The sequence below is a fragment of the Diuraphis noxia genome, unplaced genomic scaffold, assembly GCF_037042655.1.
Source record: "Diuraphis noxia isolate RWA-SAM2 unplaced genomic scaffold, SU_Dnox_SAM2 contig0002, whole genome shotgun sequence".
In the NCBI taxonomy this organism is placed as follows: Eukaryota; Metazoa; Arthropoda; class Insecta; order Hemiptera; family Aphididae; genus Diuraphis; species Diuraphis noxia.
In genome coordinates this window covers 11,897,754-11,912,777 of record NW_028301712.1, presented here as the reverse complement: position 1 = coordinate 11,912,777, position 15,024 = coordinate 11,897,754, and positions in this window count along the sequence as shown.

Genomic DNA, 15,024 nt, shown 5'->3' with positions numbered 1-15,024 from the left:
ATATAAAAAAAAAGAATTATTATGCTATTATATCATTATTTCCAAAATACCTTTCTTTGTTTTAGTTCTGGAAACACAAGCCAAGTAACTCTTATTATAATTAAAATCACTTAAACAGCAAATGCATACAAATTAATAAGTCACCAGTAAAAGTTCAACAACTTTATATTTATAAAATATACAAATGTTCAAAACAATATTAGATATCATAAAATTGCTAAAAACATAATTGTTAGTCAGACAAAAAAAAAATTCTACTTTTCTTCCGTCGTTTTAACAGGCATTTAATATAATATTACAGTTGTGACTTTTAAAACATAGCTGATACATCAATAAACCCATGCAGTTAATCATAGTCGATAGTTCAGAATTTAGATCGAACATAATAATTAATAATCTTATATAAACATTATACGCATCGACTTTATAAAAAAGAGCACCCGAGAAAATTTATCTCTATAGCTCGTTCATCAAAAGTCATACTGCATCACTGAAATTAAAATGTACTCGATAATTATTATTGAAATTATTTTTTTTAAAAGCTCGTTCATAGTAAATTAATAGTAATAAAAAAAAAAAATTAACACCATATTATTTCTTTTATACTTTGTAAATTATCTCAAGGTAAAGAAATCTTTGATAATTTTTTATTCGATTAAAAAAAAAAAAAAAAATGAAATGAAATTCTTTCTGAAATAAAAAATTTTCTAAAGATGTTATTTACAGAAAGCTTTTTGTAATGTTAATTTTTGCAACTTTTTTGCTCAGTGACATGAAAATATAATTAATAATTATTAAATAATAAAAAAAAAACTTAAAAATGTCATTCCAACTTTTTATAATATATTTAATAATATAAAATAAATAGTTATCAATTTTTCATTTTTCAATTCATATCACCTATTTAAATAATTATCTATGATATTCTATAAACAGAGTGAATTAGTAAATTAAAAAAAAAAAATTAATCTAGGTTAAAAGTACATAAATAAATATTAAATACCTAGCATCAAATTAGCTTTTGGAAGATGTATATTTTTGGATGCTCTTGGTGGAACCAGTAAAACCCATCTAAACAATCAAATTTGGCGAAAGTTCTGAAAAAATTCAAGCTTATAGTTTCGGATGAAAGCCCAATGTAGTCTCATAAGAAAGGATTTGAAGCTTAAAACAACTGTCTGAAGGATTTGAAAAATTCGAATTTATTGATAGGTTAGGTTAGGTTACGGTAGTCACGGTACTGCTGGCTGTAAAAACTATAAGGGAACTTACAGACAAAATATATCCAGACATCGAAAACATCAAAGATACATCAATGGACTGGTTATGTGAGAGGACCATATTGACATCTAAAAATGATATAGCAGGAGACATGAACAAAAAATTATTGGACTCTTTCAAAGCAAAAAATATGAAATACAGATCAGTGAATTCAGTACTGGAAGTAGATGATGCAGTCAATTATCCAATTGAATTTCTCAATTCTCTTTAACCCTCCTGGATTTCCTCTACATTCATTAATATTAAAAATTGGTTGTCCTATAATGCTTCTCAGAAATCTTTGTCCACCAAAATTGTGTAATGGGACACGTCTACGGATTATTGGTCTATAAAAGAATTTTATTGAAGCTATTATTATAACTGGATCTGCATAAGGCGAATCAGTACTTATTCCTCGCATACTAATGATACCATCAGATTATCCTTTCCAATTCAAGAGAATGCAGTTTCCTGTAAAAGTATGTTTTGCCATGACAATAAACAAATCACAAGGGCAAACATTGACATTTTCAGGGATTGATATTAGGGAAGATTGTTTTCACATGGCCAATTTGTATGTGGCATGCTCTAGAGTCACCAACAGGAATTACAGCTAATGTTGTTAATAGAGAAATATTATATTGACAATAAAAGTCAGCTCTTAATAAACAATTAACATAGGTAATATAACAAATTTTTTTAAACAATCTTATTTAAATGTAATTTTACTAGACAATATTTAATCTTACCAGATAACAACAATTAATAAACCCGGGAACGTCGTGTAATTCAGCTAGTTTAGTACTATTTGTTTTGTACATATAAATGAATAATTTATTAATTTGTAATAAAGTACGATGCCTGAAATATTGTGGTATTCGCGGTAACCAAATTGTGACTACCAAAATCATTCCATTGCATTAGATTGCATTAGATTGCATTAGATTGCATTAGCCCGTTAACCGAAAAGTACAAATGTAACTATGATGTATGTTTTTATCTCGAGTGTACTAAAATAGTAATAATAATAATAACGTTAACGTGTATGTATATATACATTGACTTTTTTTTGTCACAGTGACATGGATGTGAGTATTGCTAACTATGTTTTTTATTTTTTTTACTAACAAAATACCGGAGGTAAAACTTTAAAGAACTAATTGGAGAGGGCTTTGTTGGACAAAACATTGCAAAATTTAAAAATTTGCATTTCAAATAATAATTAAAATCATTATTTCACCCAACTGTTCTCGTTTGCTTTTTAAATCATAAATTTTCATTATATATGTATAAAAAAAAAAAAAAAAAAAAACATTAAAATTTACTGATCCCATCGATGAATAATTCACGAAAACTGTGCATAAATAATTAGTATTAAGTCTTTTAACTAATTAAGTTATTACTGAAGTACTACGTATTTTTTTTTTTAATATGCAAATTTTGTATAAACTTCCAGGAAAACTTTTTTTTAATTATTGGTTCAAAGTTGTATACCATTATTTTAGCTCAAAAAGATTAACAAAGTATCCGGAAACGTCAAAGTGTAAAGTGAGAGTCCGTAATTTAAAACTATTTTTTTTCTAGACATAAACTAATGTGATACTCCTCAAATATTTGTACTTTATTGTAGCATAAATGGTCACGTATTAGGTTTTCACATCATAGTGGAATTTATGTGGTTATATTTTATTTGTCGAAGAATTTATCCTATCTTAAAGAGCACGAAAAATGGATAAAGTCAAAAGTGTAGCTACAATTTAACTTACTTTATAAAACTTTATTTTATCGAAACGAATTTATTACCTTACTTTCACACTTTAATTTGAACATTATTTAACGCTTTTTTGTGTATCTATGTTGTACTCAAAGTAGGCACGTCTGCATATAAGGTCACCAATGAACTGATCACATTATCTGTCATTATCCCAACAATCGATAAATATTTATACTTTATCATGGTAGAGATTCATTATCAAGTATATAAATATCACAGACATCTATTCTATACTATTCTATTATAGAAGTCTGTAATAAATATTTGTTTTCCAACAAGATTTTAAAATCAAGGACATTATATAATTGATAAATAATTTTAATGATAACACATTTTGCTGTAACCATAGAGTAATACTATAATAGTATTACTCTATGGCTGTGACTTTGATATGATGTTGGCAACATTTGTGTGATTGTATTGTTCAACGAAAATAATTTCACTGTTTGGGGACCACTTCTTAATCTATAAATAGTATTCTTTATATTTTTAAACCAATACGATTTTTTTTACACTGATTAAATTAAAGAGATCATAAATGACCCTCCATGCAACTTGGATTATTATACATGCATTGCATATCCCATATTGCATTGTGTTGTGACTTGTGACTCGTGTCATATTCGTCCGTACCGTTGCCAGCTAACGTGCGATTATTTATTAAATTATTTATATTATTTTATTATTTAACTTTAAAAAATGAACAAATTGACAGAACAAGATAATATTGAAAATCTTAATTATAACATTCCTGATGTAAGTGATGATGAATTTAGTGATGTAATGAGTGATTAAGAGTTGTGTACACCTTCGATTGATCACGTAAGGACATTTTTTTATTTATAGGTACCTATATAAAGTATGTTGTATCCAATTATTAATGTATTTTAGTATGATGATGAACCGGGGCCTGCTGATAATTTGCTTCCAAACAGTCAACCTGATGATTCAAATGAAGTTTTCACTTTGCCGACTTATTACCGCGAGAATAGTCCGCAACCTATAGAAATAGCTGACAATTTCACAAATGAAATTTTTAGTTGGTACAGTCTTGAAAATAATTCTGAGGTAACAGTAGATAATTATTTACCACCAACATCAGATGCAAATAATTCTAATATTTCTATGACTAAAAAAACCTAAGAAAAAAAAAACTAGAAATAATACATTTCAAACATGTAGTTTTCGCTCTAAAAAAAATATTCCTAAACCAAAAGAAAAACCGAACGTAGTTTAAAAACATGGTAATTTTGTGACGAATTCTGAACACATAAAATTTATTGGATCTGATTGTTTATCAAATGAAATTTCAAATTTAACTTTGCCGATTGATTTTTTTCGTTATTTTTTCGACGAAAAATTAGTAGAAAATATTTTAGAACAAACCAGAATTTTTCATTCACAGAAAAATCCTATGAAAGAAATTAGTATTTATAAAACTGATACTGAACAGTACTTGGGTATAGTAATAACGATGTCAGTGGTTCATATGCCAAATTTAAGAAGCTACTGGTCAGGAACGCCTATAATCATATTATTAGAAATTGTATGAGTTTGAATGTATTTGAAAATATAAAGAGATATATACACTTCAATGACAATGAATTTGACTTACCACGAGATGATCCCAATCGTGACAGATTATATAAGCTGAGACCAATTATTTCTGCTCTTAAACAAAAATATATCAGTATTCCAATGGAAGAGTGTATTTCTCTAGATGAACAAATATGCCCTACAAAAGCTATGAAACCCCATAAATGGGGATATAAATTTTTTGTTCTTTGTGGGTCATCTGGATATGCATAATATGATTTTGAGTTTTATACAGGCAACGAAAATAATTCGTTTGAAAGATTATTTTATTCTGAAACAGACTTTGGAGCTACGGGAAATGTTGTTGTCCGGTTGACAAGATCTATTCCAATAAATATGCATCACAAACTATACTTCGATAACTATTACACATCTCTCCAGTAATGGCATTTTTAGAAAAACGTAAAATACACACAGTGGGAACTTTTTGTGCAAATCGGTTTTTTGGATTTCCAATAGATAATAAATCCACGGTAAAAAAACCACGAGGTACGTCTGAAGAGTTTATAACTGTATACGAAAATATGCCTATATAACAGCAGTTGGATGAAGAGACAATAAAGTCGTTAAAGTTGCATCAACATATTATGTAGGTGAAGTTCCAACTGATAAAATTAAAAGACATGACCGTAAAACCAGTACTAATATTGAAGTTACAAGACCACAATGCATAAATATTTATAATAAACATATGGGCGGCGTTGATATGATGGACTCGATGATTGGTCGGTACTGAATAAGTATAAGAACTAAAAAATGGTATATGAAATGCTTCTACCATTTACTTGATATGACATTAGGAAACTCGTGGTTAATTTATAAAAAGGTGCTTGGACATAAATTAACTTTGGCAAAATTCAAAGAGGAAGTTGCAGTTAGTCTTTGTCAACAATATAAAAAACATACAAGAGGAAGACGTTCTTCTTTAGAAAATCAATTAATTAAAAAAGAAAAAGAAAACCAACAGCTCATATTCCTAACATTGAAGTAAAACTGGATGGACAAAATCACTGGCCTCATTGGAATACAGAAAAGAAGACGGCAATGTAAAAAACTGGGATGTACTGACAAAACGTTTACTCAGTGTGAAAAATGTGAGGTATATTTATGCTACTGAAAAGGAAAAACATGTTTTAAAATGTTCCCTACAACATAATTAAGTACTTATTTATTATTATTTATAAAGAAAGTTAATTTTGTTTTGTTTTGTTTTGGTATATTGTTGTTTAAACAGAAATATGTTTTTATATATGTTATATATGAAAATATGTTTAATATTTCAGAATTATTAATTATTTATATACCTAGTTAAGAAAGTTTTAAATTTTTTTTTCTAATTAAGTTTGAGTAAAATATTATTACTTTTTTCAAAAATTAAAATCAATTTTAAATGGAATTCTTTTTGTGTAAAATATGTACCTACGAATGAATGGAAGATCAAATTTAACTTCAACAACATGTTTGCAAATATTAATAGTAGATTTTTTTTTTTTTGTGAAATCCTGGTAAAATTTCACATAAATTAGAATTTTTGCAGCGAAGGGTTAAGATTCTAAAAAAAATATCATATTATATTATATTTTCTATCGTTTTTAATAATAAAATAAATATTAGTTATATTATGAAATAATATTTTTATTCGTGGTAATGATAAATAGTACGACTTTTCTTTTTTGCACCTATTTTAATGAATTTAAAACAAATTAAGATAAAAGTATTTTTTAAACTTACTACCTACGTAGTTGTTTTTTAATTTAAAAAATAAAAATTAAGTACAATATAATATTATTTGATATGCTGATTGTTAATTTTATTAGGATTTGTCTGATAACTTATTATCCACTAATTTAAAAAAATGTATTTATCTTCGCGAAAATTGTTTATTTGATGGAAAAATTGCAAGTAAATCATTTTAATTTTTAACTCTCAAAATCACTCAACTGAACAATATTCTGATATTTTCAAATTGAATTTATTCGATTCTAAGAGCTCGCAATCAAGGGTCTATTATTTAAATAAAAAAAAAAATAAGAATAAAAATAATTTGTTGTTATATTAGATACAATATAAAAATAGTTAACCACAAAATTATTACATACTCATCTAATCACTTATCACTGTAACCGACTATTATACAATATATGTATAGGAAAATGTGTTGATGTTAAACATATATCACGTGGATTATGGATAATGATAAAAAAAAAAACAAACAGATAATATCAATACTAATGGCTACTATGTTGTAGCTATAAAAAAAAAATATACTATACTATGTACAATACATTATAGTATTCTAGTATAATATTGTTATTGTTTATATTATTGTGCTCGTCAATTGGATCGACTGCTGTCTGTTTCAGACGGAGTCTTATACATGAATATACGCATAAACTAGACTTATATATTATGACGACGATGTGAGTAATATTCACATATAACAACGAGATGCAATATTAATACGGGTGCAGCATCAGCAGCAGTATCGTGGGCGTACAATATTGCATTATGCACACTATAGATATTGTATACAACACGAATAAGGGTTCAAACTATAGCTGTTTTGTCCCTCCGTGATAATAATAATATATACATAGGTGTATGCATTTTTCATAATGCATGGTATATTGGTATCGGTATAGTGCGCACGTGGAGCGACCGGAAACCCTGACCCGTGTGTGGCCGTGTGTCTATATACATATAATAATATATCGTATTATAAAGCTGGCGAGTGGCGACCGTGCGCACGTGCTCTTCCTTCAAAAGTATACTCTCTCGTGTTCAGAATTTTAACATTTAAAACGCCACCATCACTGAAACGACGAATTTTTTATTTTTTTCCGCGCGTCCGATGTTATTGTATTACAATTTACAACCTATATTAAAATATACATTATAGGTACATATATATTAGTATTGTGTAGCTTGTCAGTTTATTTTACGTTGATATGAAATATTATAAAATACAAACAGCCACCCCACGTGCGTCCATTTGAATAAAAGCTTTTCTCTAAGTATTTATTACGATATATTATTATTTTTATTATTATAGCTATACGTTATTCTAAAACGTAACATAATATATAATATTATGATGGTGAAAAACACGAATGATGGCCGCGGGGAGCTAGTAAATAACGACCATGTTCTTTATCGTAGCTATAGTCACGTAGGTAGTTGATGGCTTTACAGAGATGATCTCGCATGTGCGTTCAGTCCGCCACGTCGGGTTAAAAAGTTCTAACCAAATATTTCATCAAAAAAACGTATCCCGCGACAATATTCTAAAAAGAAAACCTAGAATTATTTGCGCACATATAGAGCATTATTGTTCTAAACTTTAAAAGAGTTGAATGAAACCTTGTCATTGCATCAATGCGTCACTATAATAATGCACATATTGCACAAAATATAAATGTTGGTGGTTTATGATTTGGACTATTAAAAAAAAATATGGCCACATAAAATTTGGCGACGTTGATCGATGAACTTCAAGAACTAAAACAAGTAATTTAACCTATATATATTATTTTTAATTTGAAAAAAACAATATTCAATGGCAATGTTTTGATTTTACCACATCATAACGCATTTAAAAAATAACAAATCCATCGAAAAAAATCATTATTTTCTCCTTAATTGGTTCTTACGAAACTCATTTTTATAATTGTAATAATATATTTATATTCAATCATGTTAATTCGGTAATAATGTTTATATCAAACGTATGAATAAACACAGTTTTCTCTTTTCTCTATTCTGAATCATTTTTAATAAAAATTATGAATTAAAGAACATGAGCATTTTGAAACAAATCATATTGAACACATCATATGAATTTAATCTGCATCATGTCTACCAAAAATTAATAGTATGAACAACAGATGTGTAAGGTTTTTTTTTTGTATTATGCAAGATATCGTAATATCAGTAAAATCGAAAGCATATTATACAGGTACTACTACAATATAATAGGCATAATCAATTTCAAAAGAGATTTTGTCCTAAGACGTGTATTTTCTTCGGAACGATTCAAGGAAATCGGAGTGGAAGCTTAGCGGACTCCTAGAACTAGAACGTCGATATACATACAAAGACAATTTATTCACAAGTCAAGTCATGGCATACGTTATCGATGTAATCTAATTTTTAGGACAGAATAATAAACCAACTGGATGAAATTTTTAAAATGGTACTTTTTTCCATGTAATCAACAGAAACCAGAATCAAGCAAATAAAAAAAAAATATTCAATTATTTAGTTTTTGTGATTTTCATGGGTAATATATTATCTTATCATTTACCTTATATTATCTATGGTGATCTTGTTTCAAATTCAAATTCTGTCCCCTTTTCCAAGACCTACCAATACTACCAATTATTATGATTACTATCAATTATACTGTATTTATAATCATCAAAATGTCGTATTTAACTAATATTATAATACTGTAACAAATGCACCCCCTCCTCTAAATCTGTGCTTGAAATCAGTGGTGTATAAAATTTTTCCAATAGATCGAGTACTATCCTTTGCAATGCACATATTATAATATCATAGATTCTATCAATCTTATAAACACGGTTAAAAAGCGAATGACAGTTAATTAAAGGGCAGAAAATAAACATGATTGCATATTTTTTTTCTACATTATTATCAAATGCGTAACTGACTAGTTAAAAAAACAAAAAAAAAATAGTCATATTATTCAATCTATTACATGTATAATATTATATTAACCTTATAATATCATATTGTGATATATTAAAATATAATTACCGTTATTATTCTTTAATTTTTTAAGGTTTAGTATTTTTTTTTTTTTTTTAATCAAATAGGTACGTTACAATTACAAAACGCAAAAGGCAAAACAATTGTATGCTCATCGAGCGTTTTAATATTTTATTCTTGATAATACCGATAGAAACTTTGACGCATAATACGAGGAAAGAAAAATTGCAATACTATATCAATATATCTAGTTATACGTACATTTTGGTTACAAAAAGAAACGTGTTTAATGTTTATATATAAAAATGACTTAAAAAGGAAAATTATCGGCACTAATAAACAATGATATTAGATACTATCGTTTATGACATTAAGTTTAAAATCGTAACGAAACAAATAAAACATCACTATTGATAACTATATGATTTTTTTTTCTAGGTGTAATATGCCATTACTTTTTCATGCATATTATAATAGTATATATTATTACCTATTTCGTTTAACAGTGATATCGATCTTGTTGTCTTTTGGTTATTGGAATACAATAAAAGCATGTTTCGTTCAAACACCGTATTTAACATTGAGAACTTCGCAATAATACAGATAAAAAAATTATTCTACAAAATGTAGAACGGCATATTTAAAATAGAATATTACAAAATTACTATGCAGGATGATTCATCAATCATCTCACCTCCCTTTTTGTACTTTTAGGAGGTCAAAATTAAAAATTCGGAATTCCTAATGATTTTTTTAATAGGCAGGAAAAAAGGAACAACAAATTAGAGACAAAATATGGGAATGAATAAAATAGGTTTTCATCAAAATTTGATTAAGTTTTTTTTTTTTTTTGTTGTTGGTTTTAAGCATCAGACTATGACTATTATCATTTTATGGTGGATTATTGTTAGTCGAGGAGGAACACATATATATGTGATGGCCCATGCTGGACCACAGAACATGTAAGTAACTGAGGCAAACTATAATATAAATATTTTCAAAATAATCACCTTTCTAAAACTTTACAATAGAAAGGGTAGGTGTTTATTTGAAAAAAAAGAAGTTTAATATCGCCATTTAATACTATGCATAATAATATGTTCTAAGATATAAACAATTTAAAAAAAATCAGAATTTGAATAAAATGTAAATTAGGTATTTTAAGAAAAATGGATGTGAGCATGCTAGGTGAATCGTTATATATTATTCACTAGAAAATAATAATATTGTGTGATTTGAATCATTATATTTTTATAAATAGATTTCTCTAAACCTCATACCGTCATTATATCTTAACTGTTTTGTCAGACAATATTACAATGTCGTTGATCGTCAAAACTTCAAATACATTTTCACCAAGTTAAAAATTGTTAATGACATAATTTTCAGCTATATTCAAATAAAATAATATATTCCTTAGCATCTTTAGGATAATATGAAATTATGAAATATTATATACTAAACACTAATACAAAACTTGCCCACCAATATTATGTCCCTGTTAATTTTTGGTGTTGTGTGGTATTGTGTGGTAGTTTAATTCTATGAAAATTAACTTTATTTCTTTTTTTACAAATATTTATAACTAATAATATATATTACGCAACTTTATTAATTACTCAAAAATTTCAAATACTGAAGAACATTTAAAAGTTCTTTATAAACAAAAAGTAAAAAATGTATTGGTCAATGAAATTTTCATAAGTAAGAATGTAACATTAGTTTATAACACTTTTAAAGTTTTAAATATTTCAATATTACAAGAGTAATAAAGAATATCCTTGAAAAAAGATCGATACATATTTATCATGGTTTTTATTTTACATAAGAAATATACTATTAAAATATTATATGGAAGTGTAATATCCCCGGTTATAACATCCACTCATCGTATAAAACATATATATTTTCCGTTTTTCATTGTCAAAAAAATGATTAAGAATTGTAAGGCATGGACGGTGCACGTGAGGAAAATGGTCGACGATCATCATTTTCCTTCGAGATTGAACAGCAGTGGTTAAGTATCGTGATAATCAGGTTTCGAATGAACTTTAAAGCCGATACTTCTAGTTTCCACAATAGGTACCTATGTTGGACGTATACTCGTATAGAGTTGAACACTACCTACCTATTGAACTTGTAGGTAACGCGTTACCGGAATAATTTCGTCCCAACATATATAATTATTACGATTAGCGGATTATTATCAATATACCTACATATATTTGTTTGAAACAAACGACTTCAATGAATCGAATTTTAATATTAATATTTTGATTTTTTATCTGTATGATAGAATAATATAATGTTAATTTAACTGGTTAATGATTGACGCAGTATCTACCTGAAAAGATAATGTAATAGATATAATATATATAACTACATGGTAGGAAGAAGTTCCCATATGTGAAGTTTGCGGTGTTAGGCTAACTGTAAAACACATATTATCAGAATGTCTCAAATATGAACAGGATAGACAAAGGATCGGAATCGACACGTCACTCGACACCGCTCTAGGACCAGAAACAGAGGACAACATCAAGATCTTAGATTTCTTAAAATCAACTAATTTATTCAACTCCATCTAAAAATTTTCTGTAATTAACTAATGTCTGTAATTAACTAATTTCTATAACTAATGGCCATAGATGCCGGGTTGTAAATATATTTTTGGATCAATAAAAAAAAACTAAAAAAACTACATGGAAATAAATACAAAATAACTATAATCACCCGTTTAAACAGTTTACTCTCAATTATCTAAAACTTTTAGTCTCTACGTGAAATGTATTTAATATCTCAAGTGTATACATTATGAGTTTAGTACAGTGTATAGGTACTCACCACTCATAAGTTTATAATTATTTCTAATAATTGTTTACAGTATCTCAATAATAATGATAGGTACCTAATACATAATACATCAACTAAATATTACCATCTATGGTAATGAATGCTGTAGACATTGTATTTTTTTTTTTTTGACTATTTTTGTTTAGTGCATCTTAGTAATACAGTTTGTGTTATCTACATAAATTACGATTTATTTATGTATTGTGTAAGCCATAAGGAAACAGGTAATATTAGTTTAATTGAGTAGTTTATTTAGTGCGATCGCTAATGATGATTTTCGGAAATTTTTAGGATTCAATTTATTACTTGACAGTTAAGTCGTTAGGATTTCATATTAAATCTGTAGAACGATATTAAAGACAACGAAATTGATATTTTTAATGAATATTATACATTCATCATGATACTCGTGGAATATGATATCAGGATTCTTTACACTAGACTTCAAATTTTACGGACTCAAGTTTAAAATTTCGATTGAAAACAAACTATTAATATACAAATCAATTTTAAAACCTATCTGGGCCTATGGCATCTAAATATGGGGATGTGACAAGCCTTCCTAAATACGTACTATACAGTATATATACAGCTTTCCAATCCATTTATCTTCAACAAATAACATCTGCGCCATGGTACGTCTCTAATCTTTCACTAAAAAAGATTTTAAAATTGAAACAGTCTCTATAACACCTAAAAATTACTATAAAAAATTCGACACCAAAACAGTTAACAGCACAAATCCATTGAATTCTAACTTATCCAGTGAATTCATGCCAAACAACATCACCCTCCCACACATTAATTAAAAAGACACTGGTGTCAAGATCTCTTGAGTCCCGACCTGTATTAATTAATTTAAAAAAAACTTCTCTCCCCAAATAAGAGGGTTTTCACACTGGTTATATAGTTTCCCTCCTCACGCCATTTCATATTATGTATCTTGTATTACTGTATTAGCCAAACTATTTACTTATTATATTATTTATAAATATTAAAGATGTATACACTTTTCATTTCCGTGATTATTAAAAATACGCGAACAATTCAGACTCGAAAAGTTATTTATACTATTCATCCTTTAGAGCTGATGGCGTGTGTTATTATTCACATTTTTTTAAAAACTCATTCATCGCGTTACATGTCGGATAAGGATATTTAAGTGATTGCACGTGCGTTCTCATCTCAAAACTTGATAGACGTTATTTCCCGAAGGTTAAGTTATCTCCTACAGTTAATCGGCACATAATCTTAGTATGTCTGGATAACTGGATAACTTCCTGTTATGTACAATTTTATAAGATAAAATTTATTTTACCACAATTTTTAATCATTCTTATTTAACTATAAAATTACCAACAAGTTTAACTATATTTCCTACGTATGAAGTCAACAAAAATACTATCGTGAACATTTACAATAAACTTCGTTACAAACACGTTAAAATACTCAATGTTTTTTTCATTTAACGTCAGTCGAGGCATATAATTGTAATGAATAATGACTGATTACTCATTTTAATATTTCAAATTGTTGAAATGTATTAGTTTATTGGTACGAGTGATTATGGTAATGTAACATATATACTAAACTTTTTTTTACAATACTAATATTAATTATATGCCCCATAGACAATAGTACAATAATAAATCATTTCACTGGAAGCTCAATCGATAAGTAACGTTCTTTTCATAGTTATTATTTTTCTGCATCATAGATATGTAGGTATTACAATATACATTATTCATAAATATTATAATTCAAAATTCATAATGAATTATGAAGTTTTTGAAGAGTTGTTGGTGCATTCATTTGGAATATATTTTTTTGTCATTTATATTTACACCAGAATGAGTTAGACGAAGGACTTAATTCGTTGATTTCCTACAAGCCAAGCCTGGATAATACGGCCTATTTGGACGCCTCAGAAAATGAAAAATTATGAATAATTTATAAAAACCTAAATATATTTTTTCGTGATCAGTAAATTGTTTAATCACTTACATATTTTTTGCTTCAATATTACATATTTTGAAAGTGTATAAAATAAAATTTTAATTTAGTTCAATTTTCGAGTCTATTGATTCTCGATAAGACTCATATAATAGCATACCTACATCTGATTTCTTATCGATTGAGCTTCATAAATTTTATATTATTACTATTAGTATGATAGCACTCTGATAACGTTCTTTCTGCACACGTAATGCTGGTGCATTGTGCCTTTGATAAGCCGGAAGCTGTTAAAAACATTTTTTCTATTAGGCAATGTGAATCATAGAATTTAATGTCTCGGTGATAGTTTTAATAATTATAATATGCATAGATCGAATAGGTTAAAAAAAAAAATGATGTTAAGTCATTATTAAGTCATTTAAACGAAACGGGAAACTAAAATTTTCCTGTTACACAGCCGAACGTGATAATAAGTTTTATTATAATATAATCTCATAATATTTGAACTACGGTTGTTTCAATGAATAGTCGTTTTTCAGAATTTTTCGAATCGTCAAGGTTACATTCATTAATTATTCTGTTACGTCGATTGTTCAGCGATATAACCCGTCCTACGGCCACATCCAAATGCGCCAGAGTCAGCTGAATCTGAAAATATGTAACATCCATAAGCTTTAAACTTGGCCACCTACGTATCGATAGCATATTATTATTTTATGAACAAGTACTTAGTTCGAAAATTTTCGATTTCACTCGTTACACTACTACGGTCCAAATACATTTATTATTATATTTATGATCGTTATACCTAAGAAGTAAGTATAGGTACACATATTATATATATATATATATGT